The following is a 27,872-nucleotide window of genomic DNA, read 5'->3' as shown; positions in this document are numbered from 1 at the left end:
GGTGTTAGTGTTGTTTTTTGTTAGGGGGTTAGTGTTGTTTGTGGTTAGGGTGTTAGTGTTGTTTGTGGTTAGGGGGTGTGCGTTGTTGGTTGTTACGGGGTTAGGATTGTTTGTTGTTAGGGGTTTAGGGTTGTTTGTTGTTAGGGGGTAAAGGTTGTTTGTTGTTAGGAGGTTAGGGTTGTTTGTTGTTACAGGGTTAGGTTAGTTTCTTGTTAGGGGTTTAGTGTTGTTTGTTGTTAGGGGGTTAGTGTTTGTTGTTAGGGGTATAGGGTTGTTTCCTGTTGGGGTTTAGTGGTTTTTGTTGTTAGGTGTTAGTGTTGTTTGTTGTTAGGGGTTTAGGGTTGTTTGTTGTTAGGGGTTTAGGTTTGTTTGTTGTTAGGGGTTTAAGGTTGTTTGTTGTTAGGAGGGTAGGGTTGTTTGTTGTTACGGGGTTAGGTTAGTTTCTTGTTAGGGGTTTAGTGTTGTTTGTTGTTAGGGGGTTAGTGTTTGTTGTTAGGGGTTTAGGGTTGCTTCTTTTTGGGGTTTAGTAGTTTTTGTTGTTAGGGTGTTAGTGTTGCTTGTTGTTAGGGGGTTAGTGTTGTTTGTTCTTACGGGTATAGTGTTTTTGTTGTTAGGGTGTTAGTGTTGTTTGTGGTTAGGGGGTGAGAGTTGTTGGTTGTTAGAGGGTTAGGATTGTTTGTTGTTAGGGGTTTAGGGTTGTTTGTTGTTAGGGGGTTAAGGTGGTTTGTTGTTAGGAGGTTAGGGCTGTTTGTTGTTACAGGGTTAGGTTAGTTTCTTGTTAGGGGTTTAGTGTTGTTTGTTGTTAGGGGGTTAGTGTTTGTTGTTAGGGGTTTAGTGTTGTTTCTTGTTGGGGTTTAGTGATTTTTGTTGTTAGGGTGTTAGTGTTGTTTGTTGTTAGGGGTTTAGGGTTGTTTGTTGTTAGGGGTTTAAGGTTGTTTGCTGTTAGGAGGTTAGGGTTGTTTGTTGTTACGGGGTTAGGTTAGTTTCTTGTTAGGGTTTTAGTGTTGCTTGTTGTTAGGGGGTTAGTGTTTGTTGTTAGGGGTTTAGGGTTGTTTCTTGTTGGGGTTTAGTAGTTTTTGTTGTTAGGGTGTTAGTGTTGTTTGTTTTTAGGGGGTTAGTGTTGTTTGTTCTTACGGGGTTAGTGTTGTTTGTGGTTAATGTGTTAGTGTTGTTTGTGGTTAGGGGGTGAGCGTTGTTGGTTGTTAGAGGGTTAGGATTGTTTGTTGTTAGGGGGTTAAGGTTGTTTGTTGTTAGGAGGTTAGGGTTGTTTTTTGTTACAGGGTTAGGTTAGTTTCTTGTTAAGGGTTTAGTGTTGTTTGTTGTTAGGGGGTTAGTGTTTGTTGTTAGGGGTTTAGTGATGTTTCTTGTTGGGGTTTAGTGTTTTTTGTTGTTAGGGTGTTAGTGCTGTTTGTTGTTAGGGGTTTAGGGTTGTTTGTTGTTAGGGGTTTAAGGTTGTTTGTTGTTAGGAGGTTAGGGTTGTTTGTTGTTACGGGGTTAGTTTAGTTTCTTGTTAGGGGTTTAGTGTTGTTTGTTGTTAGGGGGTTAGTGTTTGTTGTTAGGGATTTAGGGTTGTTTCTTTTTGAGGTTTAGTAGTTTTTGTTGTTAGGGTGTTAGTGTTGTTTGTGGTTAACGGGTTAGTGTTGTTTGTTCTTACGGGGTTAGTGTTGTTTGTGGTTAGGGTGTTAGTGTTGTTTGTGGTTAGGGGGTGAGAGTTGTTTGTTGTTAGGGGTTTAGGGTTGTTTGTTATTAGGGGGTTAAGGTTGTTTGTTGTTAGGAGGTTAGGGCTGTTTGTTGTTACAGGGTTAGGTTAGTTTCTTGTTAGGGGTTTAGTGTTCTTTGTTGTTAGGGGGTTAGTGTTTGTTGTTAGGGGTTTAGTGTTATTTCTTGTTGGGGTTAAGTGGTTTTTGTTGTTAGGGTGTTAGTGTTGTTTGTTGTTAGGGGTTTAGGGTTGTTTGTTGTTAGGGGTTTAAGGTTGTTGTTAGGAGGTTAGGGTTGTTTGTTGTTACGGGGTTAGGTAAGTTTCTTGTTAGGGGTTTAGTGTTGTTTGTTGTTATGGGGTTAGTGTTTTTTGTTAGGGGTTTAGGGTTGTTTCTTGTTGGGGTTTAGTAGTTTTTGTTGTTAGGGTGTTAGTGTTGTTTGTTGTTAGGGGGTTAGAGTTGTTTGTTCTTACGGGGTTAGTGTTGTTTGTGGTTAGGGTGTTAGTGTTGTTTGTGGTTAGGGGGTGTGCGTTGTTGGTTGTTAGGGGGTTAGGATTGTTTGTTGTTAGGGGTTTAGGGTTGTTTGTTGTTAGGGGGTTAAGGTTGTTTGTTGTTAGGAGGTTAGGGTTGTTTGTTGTTACAGGGTTAGGTTAGTTTCTTGTTAGGGGTTTAGTGTTGTTTGTTGTTAGGAGGTTAGTGTTTGTTGTTAGGGGTTTAGTGTTGTTTCTTTTTGGGGTTTATTGGTTTTTGTTGTTAGGGTGTTAGTGTTGTTTGTTGTTAGGGGTTTAGGGTTGTTTGTTGTTAGGGGTTTAAGGTTGTTTGTTGTTAGGAGGTTAGGGTTGTTTGTTGTTACAGGGTTAGGTTAGTTTCTTGTTAGGGGTTTAGTGTTGTTTGTTGTTAGGGAGTTAGTGTTTGTTGTTAGGGGTTTAGGGTTGTTTCTTGTTGGGGTTTAGTAGTTTTAGTTGTTAGGGTGTTAGTGTTGTTTGTGGTTAGGGGCTTAGTGTTGTTGTTTGTTAGGGGGTTAGGGTTTGTTGTTAGGAGGTTAGGGTTGTTTGTTGTTACAGGGTTAGGTTAGTTTCTTGTAAGGGGTTTAGTGTTGTTTGTTGTTAGGGGGTTAGTGTTTGCTGTTAGGGGTTTAGGGTTGTTTCTTTTTGGGGTTTAGTAGTTTTTGTTGTTAGGGTGTTAGTGTTGTTTGTGGTTAGGGGGTTAGTGTTATTTGTTCTTACGGGGTTAGTGTTGTTTGTGTTTAGGGTGTTAGTGTTGTTTGTGCTTAGGGGGTGAAAGTTGTTGGTTGTTAAGGGGTTAGGATTGTTTGTTGTTAGGGGTTTAGGGTTGTTTGTTGTTAGGGGTTTAAGGTTGTTTGTTGTTAGGAGGTTAGGGTTGTTTGTTGTTACGGGTTTAGGTTAGTTTCTTGTTAGGGGTTTAGTGTTGTTTGCTGTTAGGGGGTTAGTGTTTGTTGTTAGGGGTTTAGGATTGTTTCTTGTTGGGGTTTAGTAGTTTTTGTTGTTAGGGTGTTAGTGTTGTTTGTGGTTAGGGGGTTAGTGTTGTTGTTTGATAGGGGGTTAGGGTTGTTTGTTGTTAGGAGGTTAGGGTTGTTTGTTGTTACAGGGTTAGGTTATTTTCTTGTTAGGAGTTTAGTGTTGTTTGTTGTTAGGGGGTTAGTGTTTGTTGTTAGGGGTTTAGTGTTGTTTCCTGTTGGGGTTTAGTGGTTTTTGTTGTTAGGGTGTTAGTGTTGTTTGTTGTTAGGGGTTTAGGGTTGTTTGTTGTTAGGGGTTTAAGGTTGTTTGTTGTTAGGAGGTTAGGGTTGTTTGTTGTTACGGGGTTAGGTTTGTTTCTTGTTAGGGGTTTAGTGTTGTTTGTTGTTAGGGGGTTAGTGTTTGTTGTTAGAGGTTTAGGGTTGTTTCTTGTTGGGGTTTAGTAGTTTTTGTTGTTAGGGTGTTAGTGTTGTTTGTTGTTAGGGGGTTAGTGTTGTTTGTTCTTACGGGGTTAGTGTTGTTTGTGGTTACGGTGTTAGTGTTGTTTGTGGTTAGGGGGTGTGCGTTGTTGGTTGTTAGGGGGTTAGGATGGTTTGTTGTTAGGGGTTTAGGGTTGTTTGTTGTTAGGGGGTTAAGGTTGTTTGTTGTTAGGAGGTTAAGGTTGTTTGTTGTTACGGGGTTAGGTTAGTTTCTTGTTAGGGGTTTAGTGTTTTTTGTTGTTAGGGGGTTAGTGTTTGTTGTTAGGGGTTTAGGGCTGTTTCTTGTTGGGGTTTAGTAGTTTTTGTTGTTAGGGTGTTAGTGTTGTTTGTGGTTAGGGGGTTAGTGTTGTTGTTTGTTAGGGGGTTAAGATTGTTTTTTGTTAGGAGGTTAGGGTTGTTTGTTGTTACAGGGTTAGGTTAGTTTCTTGTTTGGGGTTTAGTGTTGTTTGTTGTTAGGGGGTTAGGGTTTGTTGTTAGGGGTTTAGGGTTGTTTCTTGTTGGGGTTTAGTAGTTTTTGTTGTTAGGGTGTTAGTGTTGTTTGTTGTTAGGGGTTTAGGGTTGTTTGTTGTTAAGGGTTTAAGGTTGTTTGTTGTTAGGAGGTTAGGGTTGTTTGTTGTTACGGGGTTAGGTTAGTTTCTTGTTAGGGGTTTAGTGTTGTTTGTTGTTAGGGGGTTAGTGTTTGTTGTTAGGGGTTTAGGGTTGTTTCTTGTTGGGGTTTAGTAGTTTTTGTTGTTAGGGTGTTAGTTTTGTTTGTTGTTAGGGCGTTAGTGTAGTTTGTTCTTACGGGGTTAGTGTTGTTTGCGGTTAGGGTGTTAGTGTTGTTTGTGGTTAGGGGGTGTGCGTTGTTGGTTGTTAGGGGGTTAAGATTGTTTGTTGTTAGGGGTTTAGTGTTGTTTGTTGTTAGGGGGTTAAGGATGTTTGTTGTTAGGATGTTAGGGTTGTTTGTTGTTACATTGTTAGGTTAGTTTCTTGTTAGGGGTTTAGTGTTGTTTGTTGTTAGGGGGTTAGTGTTTGTTGTTACGGGTTTAGTGTTGTTTCTTGTTGGGGTTTAGTGGTTTTTATTGTTAGGGTGTTAGTGTTGTTTGTTGCTAGGTGTTTAAGGTTGTTTGTTGTTAGGGGGTTAGTGTTTGTTGTTAGGGGTTTAAGGTTGTTTCTTGTTGGAGTTTAGTAGTTTTTCTTGTTAGGGTGTTAGTGTTGTTTGTGGTTAGGGGTTAGTGTTGTTGTTTGTTAGGGGGTTAGGGTTGTTTGTTGTTGGGGTTTAGTGGTTTTTGTTGTTAGGGTGTTAGTGTTGTTTGTTGTTAGGGGTTTAGGGTTTTTTGTTGTTAGGGGTTTAAGGTTGTTTGTTGTTAGGAGGTTAGGGTTGTTTGTTGTTACGGGGTTAGGTTAGTTTCTTGTTAGGGGTTTAGTGTTGTTTGTTGTTAGGGGGTTAGTGTTTGTTGTTAGGGCTTTAGGGTTGTTTCTTGTTGTTTTTTAGTAGTTTTTGTTGTTAGGGTGTTAGTGTTGTTTGTGGTTAGGGGGTTAGTGTTGTTGTTTGTTAGGGGGTTAGGGTTGTTTGTTGTTAGGGGGTTAAGGTTGTTTGTTGTTAGGAGGTTAGGGTTGTTTGTTGTTACAGGGTTAGGTTAGTTTCTTGTTAGGGGTTTAGTGTTGTTTGTTGTTAGGGGGTTAGTGTTTGTTGTTAGGGGTTTAGTGTTGTTTCTTGTTGGGGTTTAGTGGTTTTTGTTGTTAGGGTGTTAGTGTTGTTTGTTGATAGGGGTTTAGGGTTGTTTGTTGTTAGGGGTTTAGGTTTGTTTGTTGTTAGGGGTTTAAGGTTGTTTGTTGTTAGGAGGGTAGGGTTGTTTGTTGTTACGGGGTTAGGTTAGTTTCTTGTTAGGGGTTTAGTGTTGTTTGTTGTTAGGGGGTTAGTGTTTGTTGTTAGGGGTTTAGGGTTGCTTCTTTTTGGGGTTTAGTAGTTTTTGTTGTTAGGGTGTTAGTGTTGCTTGTTGTTAGGGGGTTAGTGTTGTTTGTTCTTACGGGTATAGTGTTTTTGTTGTTAGGGTGTTAGTGTTGTTTGTGGTTAGGGGGTGAGAGTTGTTGGTTGTTAGAGGGTTAGGATTGTTTGTTGTTAGGGGTTTAGGGTTGTTTGTTGTTAGGGGGTTAAGGTGGTTTGTTGTTAGGAGGTTAGGGCTGTTTGTTGTTACAGGGTTAGGTTAGTTTCTTGTTAGGGGTTTAGTGTTGTTTGTTGTTAGGGGGTTAGTGTTTGTTGTTAGGGGTTTAGTGTTGTTTCTTGTTGGGGTTTAGTGATTTTTGTTGTTAGGGTGTTAGTGTTGTTTGTTGTTAGGGGTTTAGGGTTGTTTGTTGTTAGGGGTTTAAGGTTGTTTGCTGTTAGGAGGTTAGGGTTGTTTGTTGTTACGGGGTTAGGTTAGTTTCTTGTTAGGGTTTTAGTGTTGCTTGTTGTTAGGGGGTTAGTGTTTGTTGTTAGGGGTTTAGGGTTGTTTCTTGTTGGGGTTTAGTAGTTTTTGTTGTTAGGGTGTTAGTGTTGTTTGTTTTTAGGGGGTTAGTGTTGTTTGTTCTTACGGGGTTAGTGTTGTTTGTGGTTAATGTGTTAGTGTTGTTTGTGGTTAGGGGGTGAGCGTTGTTGGTTGTTAGAGGGTTAGGATTGTTTGTTGTTAGGGGGTTAAGGTTGTTTGTTGTTAGGAGGTTAGGGTTGTTTTTTGTTACAGGGTTAGGTTAGTTTCTTGTTAAGGGTTTAGTGTTGTTTGTTGTTAGGGGGTTAGTGTTTGTTGTTAGGGGTTTAGTGATGTTTCTTGTTGGGGTTTAGTGTTTTTTGTTGTTAGGGTGTTAGTGCTGTTTGTTGTTAGGGGTTTAGGGTTGTTTGTTGTTAGGGGTTTAAGGTTGTTTGTTGTTAGGAGGTTAGGGTTGTTTGTTGTTACGGGGTTAGTTTAGTTTCTTGTTAGGGGTTTAGTGTTGTTTGTTGTTAGGGGGTTAGTGTTTGTTGTTAGGGATTTAGGGTTGTTTCTTTTTGAGGTTTAGTAGTTTTTGTTGTTAGGGTGTTAGTGTTGTTTGTGGTTAACGGGTTAGTGTTGTTTGTTCTTACGGGGTTAGTGTTGTTTGTGGTTAGGGTGTTAGTGTTGTTTGTGGTTAGGGGGTGAGAGTTGTTTGTTGTTAGGGGTTTAGGGTTGTTTGTTATTAGGGGGTTAAGGTTGTTTGTTGTTAGGAGGTTAGGGCTGTTTGTTGTTACAGGGTTAGGTTAGTTTCTTGTTAGGGGTTTAGTGTTCTTTGTTGTTAGGGGGTTAGTGTTTGTTGTTAGGGGTTTAGTGTTATTTCTTGTTGGGGTTAAGTGGTTTTTGTTGTTAGGGTGTTAGTGTTGTTTGTTGTTAGGGGTTTAGGGTTGTTTGTTGTTAGGGGTTTAAGGTTGTTGTTAGGAGGTTAGGGTTGTTTGTTGTTACGGGGTTAGGTAAGTTTCTTGTTAGGGGTTTAGTGTTGTTTGTTGTTATGGGGTTAGTGTTTTTTGTTAGGGGTTTAGGGTTGTTTCTTGTTGGGGTTTAGTAGTTTTTGTTGTTAGGGTGTTAGTGTTGTTTGTTGTTAGGGGGTTAGAGTTGTTTGTTCTTACGGGGTTAGTGTTGTTTGTGGTTAGGGTGTTAGTGTTGTTTGTGGTTAGGGGGTGTGCGTTGTTGGTTGTTAGGGGGTTAGGATTGTTTGTTGTTAGGGGTTTAGGGTTGTTTGTTGTTAGGGGGTTAAGGTTGTTTGTTGTTAGGAGGTTAGGGTTGTTTGTTGTTACAGGGTTAGGTTAGTTTCTTGTTAGGGGTTTAGTGTTGTTTGTTGTTAGGAGGTTAGTGTTTGTTGTTAGGGGTTTAGTGTTGTTTCTTTTTGGGGTTTATTGGTTTTTGTTGTTAGGGTGTTAGTGTTGTTTGTTGTTAGGGGTTTAGGGTTGTTTGTTGTTAGGGGTTTAAGGTTGTTTGTTGTTAGGAGGTTAGGGTTGTTTGTTGTTACAGGGTTAGGTTAGTTTCTTGTTAGGGGTTTAGTGTTGTTTGTTGTTAGGGAGTTAGTGTTTGTTGTTAGGGGTTTAGGGTTGTTTCTTGTTGGGGTTTAGTAGTTTTAGTTGTTAGGGTGTTAGTGTTGTTTGTGGTTAGGGGCTTAGTGTTGTTGTTTGTTAGGGGGTTAGGGTTTGTTGTTAGGAGGTTAGGGTTGTTTGTTGTTACAGGGTTAGGTTAGTTTCTTGTAAGGGGTTTAGTGTTGTTTGTTGTTAGGGGGTTAGTGTTTGCTGTTAGGGGTTTAGGGTTGTTTCTTTTTGGGGTTTAGTAGTTTTTGTTGTTAGGGTGTTAGTGTTGTTTGTGGTTAGGGGGTTAGTGTTATTTGTTCTTACGGGGTTAGTGTTGTTTGTGTTTAGGGTGTTAGTGTTGTTTGTGCTTAGGGGGTGAAAGTTGTTGGTTGTTAAGGGGTTAGGATTGTTTGTTGTTAGGGGTTTAGGGTTGTTTGTTGTTAGGGGTTTAAGGTTGTTTGTTGTTAGGAGGTTAGGGTTGTTTGTTGTTACGGGTTTAGGTTAGTTTCTTGTTAGGGGTTTAGTGTTGTTTGCTGTTAGGGGGTTAGTGTTTGTTGTTAGGGGTTTAGGATTGTTTCTTGTTGGGGTTTAGTAGTTTTTGTTGTTAGGGTGTTAGTGTTGTTTGTGGTTAGGGGGTTAGTGTTGTTGTTTGATAGGGGGTTAGGGTTGTTTGTTGTTAGGAGGTTAGGGTTGTTTGTTGTTACAGGGTTAGGTTATTTTCTTGTTAGGAGTTTAGTGTTGTTTGTTGTTAGGGGGTTAGTGTTTGTTGTTAGGGGTTTAGTGTTGTTTCCTGTTGGGGTTTAGTGGTTTTTGTTGTTAGGGTGTTAGTGTTGTTTGTTGTTAGGGGTTTAGGGTTGTTTGTTGTTAGGGGTTTAAGGTTGTTTGTTGTTAGGAGGTTAGGGTTGTTTGTTGTTACGGGGTTAGGTTAGTTTCTTGTTAGGGGTTTAGTGTTGTTTGTTGTTAGGGGGTTAGTGTTTGTTGTTAGAGGTTTAGGGTTGTTTCTTGTTGGGGTTTAGTAGTTTTTGTTGTTAGGGTGTTAGTGTTGTTTGTTGTTAGGGGGTTAGTGTTGTTTGTTCTTACGGGGTTAGTGTTGTTTGTGGTTACGGTGTTAGTGTTGTTTGTGGTTAGGGGGTGTGCGTTGTTGGTTGTTAGGGGGTTAGGATGGTTTGTTGTTAGGGGTTTAGGGTTGTTTGTTGTTAGGGGGTTAAGGTTGTTTGTTGTTAGGAGGTTAAGGTTGTTTGTTGTTACGGGGTTAGGTTAGTTTCTTGTTAGGGGTTTAGTGTTTTTTGTTGTTAGGGGGTTAGTGTTTGTTGTTAGGGGTTTAGGGCTGTTTCTTGTTGGGGTTTAGTAGTTTTTGTTGTTAGGGTGTTAGTGTTGTTTGTGGTTAGGGGGTTAGTGTTGTTGTTTGTTAGGGGGTTAAGATTGTTTTTTGTTAGGAGGTTAGGGTTGTTTGTTGTTACAGGGTTAGGTTAGTTTCTTGTTTGGGGTTTAGTGTTGTTTGTTGTTAGGGGGTTAGGGTTTGTTGTTAGGGGTTTAGGGTTGTTTCTTGTTGGGGTTTAGTAGTTTTTGTTGTTAGGGTGTTAGTGTTGTTTGTTGTTAGGGGTTTAGGGTTGTTTGTTGTTAAGGGTTTAAGGTTGTTTGTTGTTAGGAGGTTAGGGTTGTTTGTTGTTACGGGGTTAGGTTAGTTTCTTGTTAGGGGTTTAGTGTTGTTTGTTGTTAGGGGGTTAGTGTTTGTTGTTAGGGGTTTAGGGTTGTTTCTTGTTGGGGTTTAGTAGTTTTTGTTGTTAGGGTGTTAGTTTTGTTTGTTGTTAGGGCGTTAGTGTAGTTTGTTCTTACGGGGTTAGTGTTGTTTGTGGTTAGGGTGTTAGTGTTGTTTGTGGTTAGGGGGTGTGCGTTGTTGGTTGTTAGGGGGTTAAGATTGTTTGTTGTTAGGGGTTTAGTGTTGTTTGTTGTTAGGGGGTTAAGGATGTTTGTTGTTAGGATGTTAGGGTTGTTTGTTGTTACATTGTTAGGTTAGTTTCTTGTTAGGGGTTTAGTGTTGTTTGTTGTTAGGGGGTTAGTGTTTGTTGTTACGGGTTTAGTGTTGTTTCTTGTTGGGGTTTAGTGGTTTTTATTGTTAGGGTGTTAGTGTTGTTTGTTGTTAGGTGTTTAAGGTTGTTTGTTGTTAGGGGGTTAGTGTTTGTTGTTAGGGGTTTAAGGTTGTTTCTTGTTGGAGTTTAGTAGTTTTTCTTGTTAGGGTGTTAGTGTTGTTTGTGGTTAGGGGGTTAGTGTTGTTGTTTGTTAGGGGGTTAGGGTTGTTTGTTGTTGGGGTTTAGTGGTTTTTGTTGTTAGGGTGTTAGTGTTGTTTGTTGTTAGGGGTTTAGGGTTTTTTGTTGTTAGGGGTTTAAGGTTGTTTGTTGTTAGGAGGTTAGGGTTGTTTGTTGTTACGGGGTTAGGTTAGTTTCTTGTTAGGGGTTTAGTGTTGTTTGTTGTTAGGGGGTTAGTGTTTGTTGTTAGGGCTTTAGGGTTGTTTCTTGTTGTTTTTTAGTAGTTTTTGTTGTTAGGGTGTTAGTGTTGTTTGTGGTTAGGGGGTTAGTGTTGTTGTTTGTTAGGGGGTTAGGGTTGTTTGTTGTTAGGGGGTTAAGGTTGTTTGTTGTTAGGAGGTTAGGGTTGTTTGTTGTTACAGGGTTAGGTTAGTTTCTTGTTAGGGGTTTAGTGTTGTTTGTTGTTAGGGGGTTAGTGTTTGTTGTTAGGGGTTTAGTGTTGTTTCTTGTTGGGGTTTAGTGGTTTTTGTTGTTAGGGTGTTAGTGTTGTTTGTTGATAGGGGTTTAGGGTTGTTTGTTGTTAGGGGTTTAAGGTTGTTTGTTGTTAGGAGGTTAGGGTTGTTTGTTGTTACGGGGTTAGGTTAGTTTCTTGTTAGGGGTTTAGTGTTGTTTGTTGTTAGGGTGTTAGTGTTTGTTGTTAGGGGTTTAAGAATGTTTCTTGTTGGGGTTTAGTAGTTTTTGTTGTTAGGGTGTTAGTGTTGTTTGTTGTTAGGGGGTTAGTGTTGTTTGTTCTTACGGGGTTAGTGTTGTTTGTGGTTAGGGTGTTAGTGTTGTTTGTGGTTAGGGGGTGTGCGTTGTTGGTTGTTAGGGGGTTAGGATTGTTTGTTGTTAGGGGTTTAGTGTTGTTTGTTGTTAGGGGGTTAAGGTTGTTTGTTGTTAGGAGGTTAGGGTTGTTTGTTGTTACAGAGTTAGGTTAGTTTCTTGTTAGGGGTTTAGAGTTGTTTGTTGTTAGGAGGTTAGTGTTTGTTGTTAGGGGTTTAGTGTTGTTTCTTGTTGGGGTTTAGTGGTTGTTGTTGTTAGGGTGTTAGTGTTGTTTCTTGTTAGGGGTTTAGGGTTGTTTGTTGTTAGGGGTTTAAGGTTGTTTGTTGTTAGGAGGTTAGGGTTGTTTGTTGTTACGGGGTTAGGTTAGTATCTTGTTAGGGGTTTAGTGTTGTTTGTTGTTAGGGGGTTAGTGTTTGTTGTTAGGGGTTTAGGGTTGTTTCTTGTTGGGGTTTAGTAGTTTTTGTTGTTAGGGTGTTAGTGTTGTTTGTGGTTAGGGGGTTAGTGTTGTTTGTTCTTACGGGGTTAGTGTTGTTTGTGGTTAATGTGTTAGTGTTGTTTGTGGTTAGGGGGTGAGCGTTGTTGGTTGTTAGAGGGTTAGGATTGTTTGTTGTTAGGGGGTTAAGGTTGTTTGTTGTTAGGAGGTTAGGGTTGTTTTTTGTTACAGGGTTAGGTTAGTTTCTTGTTAAGGGTTTAGTGTTGTTTGTTGTTAGGGGGTTAGTGTTTGTTGTTAGGGGTTTAGTGATGTTTCTTGTTGGGGTTTAGTGTTTTTTGTTGTTAGGGTGTTAGTGCTGTTTGTTGTTAGGGGTTTAGGGTTGTTTGTTGTTAGGGGTTTAAGGTTGTTTGTTGTTAGGAGGTTAGGGTTGTTTGTTGTTACGGGGTTAGTTTAGTTTCTTGTTAGGGGTTTAGTGTTGTTTGTTGTTAGGGGGTTAGTGTTTGTTGTTAGGGATTTAGGGTTGTTTCTTTTTGAGGTTTAGTAGTTTTTGTTGTTAGGGTGTTAGTGTTGTTTGTGGTTAACGGGTTAGTGTTGTTTGTTCTTACGGGGTTAGTGTTGTTTGTGGTTAGGGTGTTAGTGTTGTTTGTGGTTAGGGGGTGAGAGTTGTTTGTTGTTAGGGGTTTAGGGTTGTTTGTTATTAGGGGGTTAAGGTTGTTTGTTGTTAGGAGGTTAGGGCTGTTTGTTGTTACAGGGTTAGGTTAGTTTCTTGTTAGGGGTTTAGTGTTCTTTGTTGTTAGGGGGTTAGTGTTTGTTGTTAGGGGTTTAGTGTTATTTCTTGTTGGGGTTAAGTGGTTTTTGTTGTTAGGGTGTTAGTGTTGTTTGTTGTTAGGGGTTTAGGGTTGTTTGTTGTTAGGGGTTTAAGGTTGTTGTTAGGAGGTTAGGGTTGTTTGTTGTTACGGGGTTAGGTAAGTTTCTTGTTAGGGGTTTAGTGTTGTTTGTTGTTATGGGGTTAGTGGTTTTTGTTAGGGGTTTAGGGTTGTTTCTTGTTGGGGTTTAGTAGTTTTTGTTGTTAGGGTGTTAGTGTTGTTTGTTGTTAGGGGGTTAGAGTTGTTTGTTCTTACGGGGTTAGTGTTGTTTGTGGTTAGGGTGTTAGTGTTGTTTGTGGTTAGGGGGTGTGCGTTGTTGGTTGTTAGGGGGTTAGGATTGTTTGTTGTTAGGGGTTTAGGGTTGTTTGTTGTTAGGGGGTTAAGGTTGTTTGTTGTTAGGAGGTTAGGGTTGTTTGTTGTTACAGGGTTAGGTTAGTTTCTTGTTAGGGGTTTAGTGTTGTTTGTTGTTAGGAGGTTAGTGTTTGTTGTTAGGGGTTTAGTGTTGTTTCTTTTTGGGGTTTATTGGTTTTTGTTGTTAGGGTGTTAGTGTTGTTTGTTGTTAGGGGTTTAGGGTTGTTTGTTGTTAGGGGTTTAAGGTTGTTTGTTGTTAGGAGGTTAGGGTTGTTTGTTGTTACAGGGTTAGGTTAGTTTCTTGTTAGGGGTTTAGTGTTGTTTGTTGTTAGGGAGTTAGTGTTTGTTGTTAGGGGTTTAGGGTTGTTTCTTGTTGGGGTTTAGTAGTTTTAGTTGTTAGGGTGTTAGTGTTGTTTGTGGTTAGGGGCTTAGTGTTGTTGTTTGTTAGGGGGTTAGGGTTTGTTGTTAGGAGGTTAGGGTTGTTTGTTGTTACAGGGTTAGGTTAGTTTCTTGTAAGGGGTTTAGTGTTGTTTGTTGTTAGGGGGTTAGTGTTTGCTGTTAGGGGTTTAGGGTTGTTTCTTTTTGGGGTTTAGTAGTTTTTGTTGTTAGGGTGTTAGTGTTGTTTGTGGTTAGGGGGTTAGTGTTATTTGTTCTTACGGGGTTAGTGTTGTTTGTGTTTAGGGTGTTAGTGTTGTTTGTGCTTAGGGGGTGAAAGTTGTTGGTTGTTAAGGGGTTAGGATTGTTTGTTGTTAGGGGTTTAGGGTTGTTTGTTGTTAGGGGTTTAAGGTTGTTTGTTGTTAGGAGGTTAGGGTTGTTTGTTGTTACGGGTTTAGGTTAGTTTCTTGTTAGGGGTTTAGTGTTGTTTGCTGTTAGGGGGTTAGTGTTTGTTGTTAGGGGTTTAGGATTGTTTCTTGTTGGGGTTTAGTAGTTTTTGTTGTTAGGGTGTTAGTGTTGTTTGTGGTTAGGGGGTTAGTGTTGTTGTTTGATAGGGGGTTAGGGTTGTTTGTTGTTAGGAGGTTAGGGTTGTTTGTTGTTACAGGGTGAGGTTATTTTCTTGTTAGGAGTTTAGTGTTGTTTGTTGTTAGGGGGTTAGTGTTTGTTGTTAGGGGTTTAGTGTTGTTTCCTGTTGGGGTTTAGTGGTTTTTGTTGTTAGGGTGTTAGTGTTGTTTGTTGTTAGGGGTTTAGGGTTGTTTGTTGTTAGGGGTTTAAGGTTGTTTGTTGTTAGGAGGTTAGGGTTGTTTGTTGTTACGGGGTTAGGTTAGTTTCTTGTTAGGGGTTTAGTGTTGTTTGTTGTTAGGGGGTTAGTGTTTGTTGTTAGAGGTTTAGGGTTGTTTCTTGTTGGGGTTTAGTAGTTTTTGTTGTTAGGGTGTTAGTGTTGTTTGTTGTTAGGGGGTTAGTGTTGTTTGTTCTTACGGGGTTAGTGTTGTTTGTGGTTACGGTGTTAGTGTTGTTTGTGGTTAGGGGGTGTGCGTTGTTGGTTGTTAGGGGGTTAGGATGGTTTGTTGTTAGGGGTTTAGGGTTGTTTGTTGTTAGGGGGTTAAGGTTGTTTGTTGTTAGGAGGTTAAGGTTGTTTGTTGTTACGGGGTTAGGTTAGTTTCTTGTTAGGGGTTTAGTGTTTTTTGTTGTTAGGGGGTTAGTGTTTGTTGTTAGGGGTTTAGGGCTGTTTCTTGTTGGGGTTTAGTAGTTTTTGTTGTTAGGGTGTTAGTGTTGTTTGTGGTTAGGGGGTTAGTGTTGTTGTTTGTTAGGGGGTTAAGATTGTTTTTTGTTAGGAGGTTAGGGTTGTTTGTTGTTACAGGGTTAGGTTAGTTTCTTGTTTGGGGTTTAGTGTTGTTTGTTGTTAGGGGGTTAGGGTTTGTTGTTAGGGGTTTAGGGTTGTTTCTTGTTGGGGTTTAGTAGTTTTTGTTGTTAGGGTGTTAGTGTTGTTTGTTGTTAGGGGTTTAGGGTTGTTTGTTGTTAAGGGTTTAAGGTTGTTTGTTGTTAGGAGGTTAGGGTTGTTTGTTGTTACGGGGTTAGGTTAGTTTCTTGTTAGGGGTTTAGTGTTGTTTGTTGTTAGGGGGTTAGTGTTTGTTGTTAGGGGTTTAGGGTTGTTTCTTGTTGGGGTTTAGTAGTTTTTGTTGTTAGGGTGTTAGTTTTGTTTGTTGTTAGGGCGTTAGTGTAGTTTGTTCTTACGGGGTTAGTGTTGTTTGTGGTTAGGGTGTTAGTGTTGTTTGTGGTTAGGGGGTGTGCGTTGTTGGTTGTTAGGGGGTTAAGATTGTTTGTTGTTAGGGGTTTAGTGTTGTTTGTTGTTAGGGGGTTAAGGATGTTTGTTGTTAGGATGTTAGGGTTGTTTGTTGTTACATTGTTAGGTTAGTTTCTTGTTAGGGGTTTAGTGTTGTTTGTTGTTAGGGGGTTAGTGTTTGTTGTTACGGGTTTAGTGTTGTTTCTTGTTGGGGTTTAGTGGTTTTTATTGTTAGGGTGTTAGTGTTGTTTGTTGTTAGGTGTTTAAGGTTGTTTGTTGTTAGGGGGTTAGTGTTTGTTGTTAGGGGTTTAAGGTTGTTTCTTGTTGGAGTTTAGTAGTTTTTCTTGTTAGGGTGTTAGTGTTGTTTGTGGTTAGGGGGTTAGTGTTGTTGTTTGTTAGGGGGTTAGGGTTGTTTGTTGTTGGGGTTTAGTGGTTTTTGTTGTTAGGGTGTTAGTGTTGTTTGTTGTTAGGGGTTTAGGGTTTTTTGTTGTTAGGGGTTTAAGGTTGTTTGTTGTTAGGAGGTTAGGGTTGTTTGTTGTTACGGGGTTAGGTTAGTTTCTTGTTAGGGGTTTAGTGTTGTTTGTTGTTAGGGGGTTAGTGTTTGTTGTTAGGGCTTTAGGGTTGTTTCTTGTTGTTTTTTAGTAGTTTTTGTTGTTAGGGTGTTAGTGTTGTTTGTGGTTAGGGGGTTAGTGTTGTTGTTTGTTAGGGGGTTAGGGTTGTTTGTTGTTAGGGGGTTAAGGTTGTTTGTTGTTAGGAGGTTAGGGTTGTTTGTTGTTACAGGGTTAGGTTAGTTTCTTGTTAGGGGTTTAGTGTTGTTTGTTGTTAGGGGGTTAGTGTTTGTTGTTAGGGGTTTAGTGTTGTTTCTTGTTGGGGTTTAGTGGTTTTTGTTGTTAGGGTGTTAGTGTTGTTTGTTGATAGGGGTTTAGGGTTGTTTGTTGTTAGGGGTTTAAGGTTGTTTGTTGTTAGGAGGTTAGGGTTGTTTGTTGTTACGGGGTTAGGTTAGTTTCTTGTTAGGGGTTTAGTGTTGTTTGTTGTTAGGGTGTTAGTGTTTGTTGTTAGGGGTTTAAGAATGTTTCTTGTTGGGGTTTAGTAGTTTTTGTTGTTAGGGTGTTAGTGTTGTTTGTTGTTAGGGGGTTAGTGTTGTTTGTTCTTACGGGGTTAGTGTTGTTTGTGGTTAGGGTGTTAGTGTTGTTTGTGGTTAGGGGGTGTGCGTTGTTGGTTGTTAGGGGGTTAGGATTGTTTGTTGTTAGGGGTTTAGTGTTGTTTGTTGTTAGGGGGTTAAGGTTGTTTGTTGTTAGGAGGTTAGGGTTGTTTGTTGTTACAGAGTTAGGTTAGTTTCTTGTTAGGGGTTTAGAGTTGTTTGTTGTTAGGAGGTTAGTGTTTGTTGTTAGGGGTTTAGTGTTGTTTCTTGTTGGGGTTTAGTGGTTTTTGTTGTTAGGGTGTTAGTGTTGTTTCTTGTTAGGGGTTTAGGGTTGTTTGTTGTTAGGGGTTTAAGGTTGTTTGTTGTTAGGAGGTTAGGGTTGTTTGTTGTTACGGGGTTAGGTTAGTATCTTGTTAGGGGTTTAGTGTTGTTTGTTGTTAGGGGGTTAGTGTTTGTTGTTAGGGGTTTAGGGTTGTTTCTTGTTGGGGTTTAGTAGTTTTTGTTGTTAGGGTGTTAGTGTTGTTTGTGGTTAGGGGGTTAGTGTTGTTTGTTCTTACGGGGTTAGTGTTGTTTGTGGTTAGGGTGTTAGCGTTGTTTGTGGTTAGGGGGTGAGCGTTGTTGGTTGTTAGGTGGTTAGGATTGTTTGTTGTTAGGGGTTTAGGGTTGTTTGTTATTAGGGGGTTAAGGTTGTTTGTTGTTAGGAGGTTAGGGCTGTTTGTTGTTACAGGGTTAGGTTAGTTTCTTGTTAGGGGTTTAGTGTTGTTTGTTGTTAGGGGGTAAGTGTTTGTTGTTAGGGGTTTAGTGTTATTTCTTGTTGGGGTTAAGTGGTTTTTGTTGTTAGGGTGTTAGTGTTGTTTGTTGTTAGGGGTTTAGGGTTGTTTGTTGTTAGGGGTTTAAGGTTGTTGTTAGGAGGTTAGGGTTGTTTGTTGTTACGGGGTTAGGTTAGATTCTTGTTAGGGGTTTAGTGTTGTTTGTTGATAGGGGGTTAGTGTTTTTTGTTAGGGGTTTAGGGTTGTTTCTTGTTGGGGTTTAGTAGTTTTTGTTGTTAGAGTGTTAGTGTTGTTTGTTGTTAGGGGGTTAGAGTTGTTTGTTCTTACGGGGTTAGTGTTGTTTGTGGTTAGGGTGTTAGTGTTGTTTGTGGTTAGGGGGTGTGCGTTGTTGGTTGTTAGGGGGTAAGGATTGTTTGTTGTTAGGGGTTTAGGGTTGTTTGTTGTTAGGGGGTTAAGGTTGTTTGTTGTTAGGAGGTTAGGGTTGTTTGTTGTTACAGGGTTAGGTTAGTTTCTTGTTAGGGGTTTAGTGTTGTTTGTTGTTGGGAGGTTAGTGTTTGTTGTTAGGGGTTTAGTGGTGTTTCTTTTTGGGGTTTAGTGGTTTTTGTTGTTAGGGGGTTAGTGTTGTTTGTTGTTAGGGGTTTAGGGTTGTTTGTTGTTAGGGGTTTAAGGTTGTTTGTTGTTAGGAGGTTAGGGTTGTTTGTTGTTACAGGGTTAGGTTAGTTTCTTGTTAGGGGTTTAGTGTTTTTTGTTGTTAGGGGGTTAGTGTTTGTTGTTAGGGGTTTAGGGTTGTTTCTTGTTGGGGTTTAGTAGTTTTAGTTGTTAGGGTGTTAGTGTTGTTTGTGGTTAGGGGCTTAGTGTTGTTGTTTGTTAGGGGGTTAGGGTTTGTTGTTAGGAGGTTAGGGTTGCTTGTTGTTACAGGGTTAGGTTAGTTTATTGTTAGGGGTTTAGTGTTGTTTGTTGTTAGGGGGTTAGTGTTTGTTGTTAGGGGTTTATTGTTGTTTCTTGTTGGGGTTTAGTGGTTTTTGTTGTTAGGGTGTCAGTGTTGTTTGTTGTTAGGGGTTTAGGGTTGTTTGTTGTTAGGGGTTTAAGGTTGTTTGTTGTTAGGAGGTTAGGGTTGTTTGTTGTTACGGGGTTAGGTTAGTTTCTTGTTAGCGGTTTAGTGTTGTTTGTTGTTAGGGGGTTAGTGTTTGTTGTTAGAGGTTTAGGGTTGTTTCTTGTTGGGGTTTAGTAGTTTTTGTTGTTAGGGTGTTAGTGTTGTTTGTTGTTAGGGGGTTAGTGTTGTTTGTTCTTACGGGGTTAGTGTTGTTTGTGGTTAGGGTGTTAGTGTTGTTTGTGTTTAGGGGGTGAGCGTTGTTGGTTGTTAGGGGGTTAGGATTGTTTGTTGTTAGGGGTTTAAGGTTGTTTGTTGTTAGGAGGTTAGGGTTGTTTGTTGTTACGGGGTTAGGTTAGTTTCTTGTTAGGGGTTTAGTGTTGTTTGTTGTTAGTGGGTTAGTGTTTTTTGTTAGGGGTTTAGGATTGTTTCTTGTTGGGGTTTAGTAGTTTTTGTTGTTAGGGTGTTAGTGTTGTTTGTTGTTAGGGCGTTAGTGTAGTTTGTTCTTACGGGGTTAGTGTTGTTTGTGGTTAGGGTGTTAGTGTTGTTTGTGGTTAGGAGGTGTGCGTTGCTGGTTGTTGGGGTTAGGATTGTTTGTTGTTAGGGGTTTAGGGTTGTTTGTTGTTAGGGGGTTAAGGATGTTTGTTGTTAGGATGTTAGGGTTGTTTGTTGTTACAGGGTTAGGTTAGTTTCTTGTTAGGGGTTTAGTGTTGTTTGTTGTTAGGGGGTTAGTGTTTGTTGTTAGGGGTTTAGTGTTGTTTCTTGTTGGGGTTTAGTGGTTTTTATTGTTAGGGTGTTAGTGTTGTTTGTTGTTAGGGGTTTAGGGTTGTTTGTTGTTAGGGGGTTAGTGTTTGTTGTTAGGGGTTTAAGGTTGTTTCTTGTTGGAGTTTAGTCGTTTTTGTTGTTAGGGTTTTAGTGTTGTTTGTGGTTAGGGGGTTAGTGTTGTTGTTTCTTAGGGGGTTAGGGTTGTTTGTTGTTAGAAGGTTAGGGTTGTTTCTTGTTAGGGGTTTAGTGTTGTTTGTTGTTAGGGGGTTAGTGTTTGTTGTTAGGGGTTTAGTGTTGTTTCCTGTTGGGGTTTAGTGTTTTTTGCTGTTAGGGTGTTAGTGTTGTTTGTTGTTAGGGGTTTAGGGTTGTTTGTTGTTAGGGGTTTAAGGTTGTTTCTTGTTAGGAGGTTAGGGTTGTTTGTTGTTACGGGGTTAGGTTAGTTTCTTGTTAGCGGTTTAGTGTTGTTTGCTGTTAGGGAGTTAGTGTTTGTTGTTAGGGGTTTAGGATTGTTTCTTGTTGGGTTTTAGTAGTTTTTGTTGTTAGGGTGTTAGTGTTGTTTGTGGTTAGGGGGTTAGTGTTGTTGTTTGTTAGGGGTTTAAGGTTGTTTGTTGTTAGGAGGTTAGGGTTATTTGTTGTTACAGGGTTAGGTTAGTTTCTTGTTAGGGGTTTAGTGTTGTTTGTTGTTAGGGGGTTAGTGTTTGTTGTTAGGGGTTTAGTGTTGTTTCTTGTTGGGGTTTAGTGGTTTTTGTTGTTAGGGTGTTAGTGTTGTTTGTTGATAGGGGTTTAGGGTTGTTTGTTGTTAGGGGTTTAAGGTTGTTTGTTGTTAGGAGGTTAGGGTTGTTTGTTGTTACGGGGTTAGGTTAGTTTCTTGTTAGGGGTTTAGTGTTGTTTGTTGTTAGGGTGTTAGTGTTTGTTGTTAGGGGTTTAAGAATGTTTCTTCTTGGGGTTTAGTAGTTTTTGTTGTTAGGGTGTTAGTGTTGTTTGTTGTTAGGGGGTTAGTGTTGTTTGTTCTTACGGGGTTAGTGTTGTTTGTGGTTAGGGTGTTAGTGTTGTTTGTGGTTAGGAGGTGTGCGTTGTTGGTTGTTAGGGGGTTAGGATTGTTTGTTGTTAGGGGTTTAGTGTTGTTTGTTGTTAGGGGGTTAAGGTTGTTTGTTGTTAGGAGGTTAGGGTTGTTTGTTGTTACAGAGTTAGGTTAGTTTCTTGTTAGGGGTTTAGAGTTGTTTGTTGTTAGGAGCTTAGTGTTTGTTGTTAGGGGTTTAGTGTTGTTTCTTGTTGGGGTTTAGTGGTTTTTGTTATTAGGGTGTTAGTGTTGTTTCTTGTTAGGGGTTTAGGGTTGTTTGTTGTTAGGGGTTTAAGGTTGTTTGTTGTTAGGAGGTTAGGGTTGTTTGTTGTTACGGGGTTAGGTTAGTATCTTGTTAGGGGTTTAGTGTTGTTTGTTGTTAGGGGGTTAGTGTTTGTTGTTAGGGGTTTAGGGTTGTTTCTTGTTGGGGTTTAGTAGTTTTAGTTGTTAGGGTGTTAATGTTGTTTGTGGTTAGGGGCTTAGTGTTGTTGTTTGTTAGGGGGTTAGGGTTGTTTGTTGTTAGGAGGTTAGGGTTGTTTGTTGTTACAGGGTTAGGTTAGTTTATTGTTAGGGGTTTAGTGTTGTTTGTTGTTAGGGGGTTAGTGTTTGTTGTTAGGGGTTTAGTGTTGTTTCTTGTTGGGGTTTAGTGGTTTTTGTTGTTAGGGTGTTAGTGTTGTTTGTTGTTAGGGGTTTAGGGTTGTTTGTTGTTAGGGGCTTAGGGTTGTTTGTTGTTAGGAGGTTAGGGTTGTTTGTTGTTACGGGTTTAGGCTTGTTTCTTGTTAGGGGTTTAGTGTTGTTTGCTGTTAAGGGGTTAGAGTTTGTTGTTAGGGGTTTAGGGTTGTTTCTTGTTGGGGTTTAGTAGTTTTTGTTGTTAGGGTGTTAGTGTTGTTTGTGGTTAGGGGGTTAGTGTTGTTTGTTCTTACGGGGTTAGTGTTGTTTGTGGTTAGGGTGTTAGCGTTGTTTGTGGTTAGGGGGTGAGCGTTGTTGGTTGTTAGGTGGTTAGGATTGTTTGTTGTTAGGGGTTTAGGGTTGTTTGTTATTAGGGGGTTAAGGTTGTTTGTTGTTAGGAGGTTAGGGCTGTTTGTTGTTACAGGGTTAGGTTAGTTTCTTGTTAGGGGTTTAGTGTTGTTTGTTGTTAGGGGGTAAGTGTTTGTTGTTAGGGGTTTAGTGTTATTTCTTGTTGGGGTTAAGTGGTTTTTGTTGTTAGGGTGTTAGTGTTGTTTGTTGTTAGGGGTTTAGGGTTGTTTGTTGTTAGGGGTTTAAGGTTGTTGTTAGGAGGTTAGGGTTGTTTGTTGTTACGGGGTTAGGTTAGTTTCTTGTTAGGGGTTTAGTGTTGTTTGTTGATAGGGGGTTAGTGTTTTTTGTTAGGGGTTTAGGGTTGTTTCTTGTTGGGGTTTAGTAGTTTTTGTTGTTAGAGTGTTAGTGTTGTTTGTTGTTAGGGGGTTAGAGTTGTTTGTTCTTACGGGGTTAGTGTTGTTTGTGGTTAGGGTGTTAGTGTTGTTTGTGGTTAGGGGGTGTGCATTGTTGGTTGTTAGGGGGTTAGGATTGTTTGTTGTTAGGGGTTTAGGGTTGTTTGTTGTTAGGGGGTTAAGGTTGTTTGTTGTTAGGAGGTTAGGGTTGTTTGTTGTTACAGGGTTAGGTTAGTTTCTTGTTAGGGGTTTAGTGTTGTTTGTTGTTAGGAGGTTAGTGTTTGTTGTTAGGGGTTTAGTGTTGTTTCTTTTTGGGGTTTAGTGGTTTTTGTTGTTAGGGTGTTAGTGTTGTTTGTTGTTAGGGGTTTAGGGTTGTTTGTTGTTAGGGGTTTAAGGTTGTTTGTTCTTAGGAGGTTAGGGTTGTTTGTTGTTACAGGGTTAGGTTAGTTTCTTGTTAGGGGTTTAGTGTTTTTTGTTGTTAGGGGGTTAGTGTTTGTTGTTAGGGGTTTAGGGTTGTTTCTTGTTGGGGTTTAGTAGTTTTAGTTGTTAGGGTGTTAGTGTTGTTTGTGGTTAGGGGCTTAGTGTTGTTGTTTGTTAGGGGGTTAGGGTTTGTTGTTAGGAGGTTAGGGTTGCTTGTTGTTACACGGTTAGGTTAGTTTATTGTTAGGGGTTTAGTGTTGTTTTTTGTTAGGGGGTTAGTGTTTGTTGTTAGGGGTTTATTGTTGTTTCTTGTTGGGGTTTAGTGGTTTTTGTTGTTAGGGTGTCAGTGTTGTTTGTTGTTAGGGGTTTAGGGTTGTTTGTTGTTAGGGGTTTAAGGTTGTTTGTTGTTAGGAGGTTAGGGTTGTTTGTTGTTACGGGGTTAGGTTAGTTTCTTGTTAGCGGTTTAGTGTTGTTTGTTGTTAGGGGGTTAGTGTTTGTTGTTAGAGGTTTAGGGTTGTTTCTTGTTGGGGTTTAGTAGTTTTTGTTGTTAGGGTGTTAGTGTTGTTTGTTGTTAGGGGGTTAGTGTTGTTTGTTCTTACGGGGTTAGTGTTGTTTGTGGTTAGGGTGTTAGTGTTGTTTGTGTTTAGGGGGTGAGCGTTGTTGGTTGTTAGGGGGTTAGGATTGTTTGTTGTTAGGGGTTTAAGGTTGTTTGTTGTTAGGAGGTTAGGGTTGTTTGTTGTTACGGGGTTAGGTTAGTTTCTTGTTAGGGGTTTAGTGTTGTTTGTTGTTAGTGGGTTAGTGTTTTTTGTTAGGGGTTTAGGATTGTTTCTTGTTGGGGTTTAGTAGTTTTTGTTGTTAGGGTGTTAGTGTTGTTTGTTGTTAGGGCGTTAGTGTAGTTTGTTCTTACGGGGTTAGTGTTGTTTGTGGTTAGGGTGTTAGTGTTGTTTGTGGTTAGGAGGTGTGCGTTGTTGGTTGTTGGGGTTAGTATTGTTTGTTGTTAGGGGTTTAGGGTTGTTTGTTGTTAGGGGGTTAAGGATGTTTGTTGTTAGGATGTTAGGGTTGTTTGTTGTTACAGGGTTAGGTTAGTTTCTTGTTAGGGGTTTAGTGTTGTTTGTTGTTAGGGGGTTAGTGTTTGTTGTTAGGGGTTTAAGGTTGTTTCTTGTTGGAGTTTAGTCGTTTTTGTTGTTAGGGTTTTAGTATTGTTTGTGGTTAGGGGGTTAGTGTTGTTGTTTGTTAGGGGGTTAGGGTTGTTTGTTGTTAGAAGGTTAGGGTTGTTTCTTGTTAGGGGTTTAGTGTTGTTTGTTGTTAGGGGGTTAGTGTTTGTTGTTAGGGGTTTAGTGTTGTTTCCTGTTGGGGTTTAGTGTTTTTTGCTGTTAGGGTGTTAGTGTTGTTTGTTGTTAGGGGTTTAGGGTTGTTTGTTGTTAGGGGTTTAAGGTTGTTTCTTGTTAGGAGGTTAGGGTTGTTTGTTGTTACGGGGTTAGGTTAGTTTCTTGTTAGCGGTTTAGTGTTGTTTGCTGTTAGGGAGTTAGTGTTTGTTGTTAGGGGTTTAGGATTGTTTCTTGTTGGGTTTTAGTAGTTTTTGTTGTTAGGGTGTTAGTGTTGTTTGTGGTTAGGGGGTTAGTGTTGTTGTTTGTTAGGGGGTTAGTGTTGTTTGTTGTTAGGAGGTTAGGGTTGTTTGTTGTTACAGGGTTAGGTTAGTTTCTTGTTAGGGGTTTAGTGTTGTTTGTTGTTAGGGGGTTAGTGTTTGTTGTTAGGGGTTTAGTGTTGTTTCCTGTTGGGGTTTAGTGGTTTTTGTTGTTAGGGTGTTAGTGTTGTTTGTTGTTAGGGGTTTAGGGTTGTTTGTTGTTAGAGGTTTAAGGTTGTTTGTTGTTAGGAGGTTAGGGTTGTTTGTTGTTACGGGGTTAGGTTAGTTTCTTGTTAGGGGTTTAGTGTTGTTTGTTGTTAGGGGTTAGTGTTTGTTGTTAGGGCTATAGGGTTGTTTCTTGTTGGGGTTTAGTAGTTTTTGTTGTTAGGGTGTTAGTGTTGTTTGTTGTTAGGGGGTTAGTGTTGTTTGTTCTTACGGGGTTAGTGTTGTTTGTGGTTAGGGTGTTAGTGTTGTTTGTGGTTAGGGGGTGAGCGTTGTTGGTTGTTAGGGGGTTAGGATTGTTTGTTTTTAGGGGTTTAGGGTTGTTTGTTGTTAGGGGGTTAAGGTTGTTTGTTGTTAGGAGGTTAGGGATCTTTGTTGTTACAGGGTTAGGTTAGTTTCTTGTTAGGGGTTTAGTGTTGTTTGTTGTTAGGGGGTTAGTGTTTGTTGTTAGGGGTTTAGTGTTGTTTCTTGTTGGGGTTTAGTGGTTTTTGTTGTTAGGGTGTTAGTGTTCTTTGTTGTTAGGGGTTTAGGGTTGTTTGTTGTTAGGGGTTTAAGGTTGTTTGTTGTTAGGAGGTTAGGGTTGTTTGTTGTTACGGGTTTAGGTTAGTTTCTTGTTAGGGGTTTAGTGTTTTTTGTTGTTAGGGGGTTAGTGTTTGTTGTTAGGGGATTAGGGCTGTTTCTTGTTGGGGTTTAGTAGTTTTGTTGTTAGGGTGTTAGTGTTGTTTGTGGTTAGGGTGTTAGTTTTGTTGTTTGTTAGGGGGATAAGGTTGTTTGTTGTTAGGAGGTTAGGGTTGTTTGTTGTTACAGGGTTAGGTTAGTTTCTTGTTAGGGGTTTAGTGTTTTTTGTTGTTAGGGGGTTAGTGTTTGTTGTTAGGGGTTTAGGGTTGTTTCTTGTTGGGGTTTAGTAGTTTTAGTTGTTAGGGTGTTAGTGTTGTTTGTGGTTAGGGGCTTAGTGTTGTTGTTTGTTAGGGGGTTAGGGTTTGTTGTTAGGAGGTTAGGGTTGCTTGTTGTTACAGGGTTAGGTTAGTTTATTGTTAGGGGTTTAGTGTTGTTTGTTGTTAGGGGGTTAGTGTTTGTTGTTAGGGGTTTATTGTTGTTTCTTGTTGGGGTTTAGTGGTTTTTGTTGTTAGGGTGTCAGTGTTGTTTGTTGTTAGGGGTTTAGGGTTGTTTGTTGTTAGGGGTTTAAGGTTGTTTGTTGTTAGGAGGTTAGGGTTGTTTGTTGTTACGGGGTTAGGTTAGTTTCTTGTTAGCGGTTTAGTGTTGTTTGTTGTTAGGGGGTTAGTGTTTGTTGTTAGAGGTTTAGGGTTGTTTCTTGTTGGGGTTTAGTAGTTTTTGTTGTTAGGGTGTTAGTGTTGTTTGTTGTTAGGGGGTTAGTGTTGTTTGTTCTTACGGGGTTAGTGTTGTTTGTGGTTAGGGTGTTAGTGTTGTTTGTGTTTAGGGGGTGAGCGTTGTTGGTTGTTAGGGGGTTAGGATTGTTTGTTGTTAGGGGTTTAAGGTTGTTTGTTGTTAGGAGGTTAGGGTTGTTTGTTGTTACGGGGTTAGGTTAGTTTCTTGTTAGGGGTTTAGTGTTGTTTGTTGTTAGTGGGTTAGTGTTTTTTGTTAGGGGTTTAGGATTGTTTCTTGTTGGGGTTTAGTAGTTTTTGTTGTTAGGGTGTTAGTGTTGTTTGTTGTTAGGGCGTTAGTGTAGTTTGTTCTTACGGGGTTAGTGTTGTTTGTGGTTAGGGTGTTAGTGTTGTTTGTGGTTAGGAGGTGTGCGTTGCTGGTTGTTGGGGTTAGGATTGTTTGTTGTTAGGGGTTTAGGGTTGTTTGTTGTTAGGGGGTTAAGGATGTTTGTTGTTAGGATGTTAGGGTTGTTTGTTGTTACAGGGTTAGGTTAGTTTCTTGTTAGGGGTTTAGTGTTGTTTGTTGTTAGGGGGTTAGTGTTTGTTGTTAGGGGTTTAGTGTTGTTTCTTGTTGGGGTTTAGTGGTTTTTATTGTTAGGGTGTTAGTGTTGTTTGTTGTTAGGGGTTTAGGGTTGTTTGTTGTTAGGGGGTTAGTGTTTGTTGTTAGGGGTTTAAGGTTGTTTCTTGTTGGAGTTTAGTCGTTTTTGTTGTTAGGGTTTTAGTGTTGTTTGTGGTTAGGAGGTTAGTGTTGTTGTTTGTTAGGGGGTTAGGGTTGTTTGTTGTTAGAAGGTTAGGGTTGTTTCTTGTTAGGGGTTTAGTGTTGTTTGTTGTTAGGGGGTTAGTGTTTGTTGTTAGGGGTTTAGTGTTGTTTCCTGTTGGGGTTTAGTGTTTTTTGCTGTTAGGGTGTTAGTGTTGTTTGTTGTTAGGGGTTTAGGGTTGTTTGTTGTTAGGGGTTTAAGGTTGTTTGTTCTTAGGAGGTTAGGGTTGTTTGTTGTTACAGGGTTAGGTTAGTTTCTTGTTAGGGGTTTAGTGTTTTTTGTTGTTAGGGGGTTAGTGTTTGTTGTTAGGGGTTTAGGGTTGTTTCTTGTTGGGGTTTAGTAGTTTTAGTTGTTAGGGTGTTAGTGTTGTTTGTGGTTAGGGGCTTAGTGTTGTTGTTTGTTAGGGGGTTAGGGTTTGTTGTTAGGAGGTTAGGGTTGCTTGTTGTTACACGGTTAGGTTAGTTTATTGTTAGGGGTTTAGTGTTGTTTTTTGTTAGGGGGTTAGTGTTTGTTGTTAGGGGTTTATTGTTGTTTCTTGTTGGGGTTTAGTGGTTTTTGTTGTTAGGGTGTCAGTGTTGTTTGTTGTTAGGGGTTTAGGGTTGTTTGTTGTTAGGGGTTTAAGGTTGTTTGTTGTTAGGAGGTTAGGGTTGTTTGTTGTTACGGGGTTAGGTTAGTTTCTTGTTAGCGGTTTAGTGTTGTTTGTTGTTAGGGGGTTAGTGTTTGTTGTTAGAGGTTTAGGGTTGTTTCTTGTTGGGGTTTAGTAGTTTTTGTTGTTAGGGTGTTAGTGTTGTTTGTTGTTAGGGGGTTAGTGTTGTTTGTTCTTACGGGGTTAGTGTTGTTTGTGGTTAGGGTGTTAGTGTTGTTTGTGTTTAGGGGGTGAGCGTTGTTGGTTGTTAGGGGATTAGGATTGTTTGTTGTTAGGGGTTTAAGGTTGTTTGTTGTTAGGAGGTTAGGGTTGTTTGTTGTTACGGGGTTAGGTTAGTTTCTTGTTAGGGGTTTAGTGTTGTTTGTTGTTAGTGGGTTAGTGTTTTTTGTTAGGGGTTTAGGATTGTTTCTTGTTGGGGTTTAGTAGTTTTTGTTGTTAGGGTGTTAGTGTTGTTTGTTGTTAGGGCGTTAGTGTAGTTTGCTCTTACGGGGTTAGTGTTGTTTGTGGTTAGGGTGTTAGTGTTGTTTGTGGTTAGGAGGTGTGCGTTGTTGGTTGTTGGGGTTAGTATTGTTTGTTGTTAGGGGTTTAGGGTTGTTTGTTGTTAGGGGGTTAAGGATGTTTGTTGTTAGGATGTTAGGGTTGTTTGTTGTTACAGGGTTAGGTTAGTTTCTTGTTAGGGGTTTAGTGTTGTTTGTTGTTAGGGGGTTAGTGTTTGTTGTTAGGGGTTTAAGGTTGTTTCTTGTTGGAGTTTAGTCGTTTTTGTTGTTAGGGTTTTAGTGTTGTTTGTGGTTAGGGGGTTAGTGTTGTTGTTTGTTAGGGGGTTAGGGTTGTTTGTTGTTAGAAGGTTAGGGTTGTTTCTTGTTAGGGGTTTAGTGTTGTTTGTTGTTAGGGGGTTAGTGTTTGTTGTTAGGGGTTTAGTGTTGTTTCCTGTTGGGGTTTAGTGTTTTTTGCTGTTAGGGTGTTAGTGTTGTTTGTTGTTAGGGGTTTAGGGTTGTTTGTTGTTAGGGGTTTAAGGTTGTTTCTTGTTAGGAGGTTAGGGTTGTTTGTTGTTACGGGGTTAGGTTAGTTTCTTGTTAGCGGTTTAGTGTTGTTTGCTGTTAGGGAGTTAGTGTTTGTTGTTAGGGGTTTAGGATTGTTTCTTGTTGGGTTTTAGTAGTTTTTGTTGTTAGGGTGTTAGTGTTGTTTGTGGTTAGGGGGTTAGTGTTGTTGTTTGTTAGGGGGTTAGTGTTGTTTGTTGTTAGGAGGTTAGGGTTGTTTGTTGTTACAGGGTTAGGTTAGTTTCTTGTTAGGGGTTTAGTGTTGTTTGTTGTTAGGGGGTTAGTGTTTGTTGTTAGGGGTTTAGTGTTGTTTCCTGTTGGGGTTTAGTGGTTTTTGTTGTTAGGGTGTTAGTGTTGTTTGTTGTTAGGGGTTTAGGGTTGTTTGTTGTTAGAGGTTTAAGGTTGTTTGTTGTTAGGAGGTTAGGGTTGTTTGTTGTTACGGGGTTAGGTTAGTTTCTTGTTAGGGGTTTAGTGTTGTTTGTTGTTAGGGGTTAGTGTTTGTTGTTAGGGCTATAGGGTTGTTTCTTGTTGGGGTTTAGTAGTTTTTGTTGTTAGGGTGTTAGTGTTGTTTGTTGTTAGGGGGTTAGTGTTGTTTGTTCTTACGGGGTTAGTGTTGTTTGTGGTTAGGGTGTTAGTGTTGTTTGTGGTTAGGGGGTGAGCGTTGTTGGTTGTTAGGGGGTTAGGATTGTTTGTTGTTAGGGGTTTAGGGTTGTTTGTTGTTAGGGGGTTAAGGTTGTTTGTTGTTAGGAGGTTAGGGATCTTTGTTGTTACAGGGTTAGGTTAGTTTCTTGTTAGGGGTTTAGTGTTGTTTGTTGTTAGGAGGTTAGTGTTTGTTGTTAGGGGTTTAGTGTTGTTTCTTGTTGGGGTTTAGTGGTTTTTGTTGTTAGGGTGTTAGTGTTCTTTGTTGTTAGGGGTTTAGGGTTGTTTGTTGTTAGGGGTTTAAGGT

Source organism: Loxodonta africana, assembly GCF_030014295.1.
Source record: "Loxodonta africana isolate mLoxAfr1 chromosome 2 unlocalized genomic scaffold, mLoxAfr1.hap2 SUPER_2_unloc_4, whole genome shotgun sequence".
In the NCBI taxonomy this organism is placed as follows: Eukaryota; Metazoa; Chordata; class Mammalia; order Proboscidea; family Elephantidae; genus Loxodonta; species Loxodonta africana.
This window is presented reverse-complemented; position numbering follows the sequence as displayed.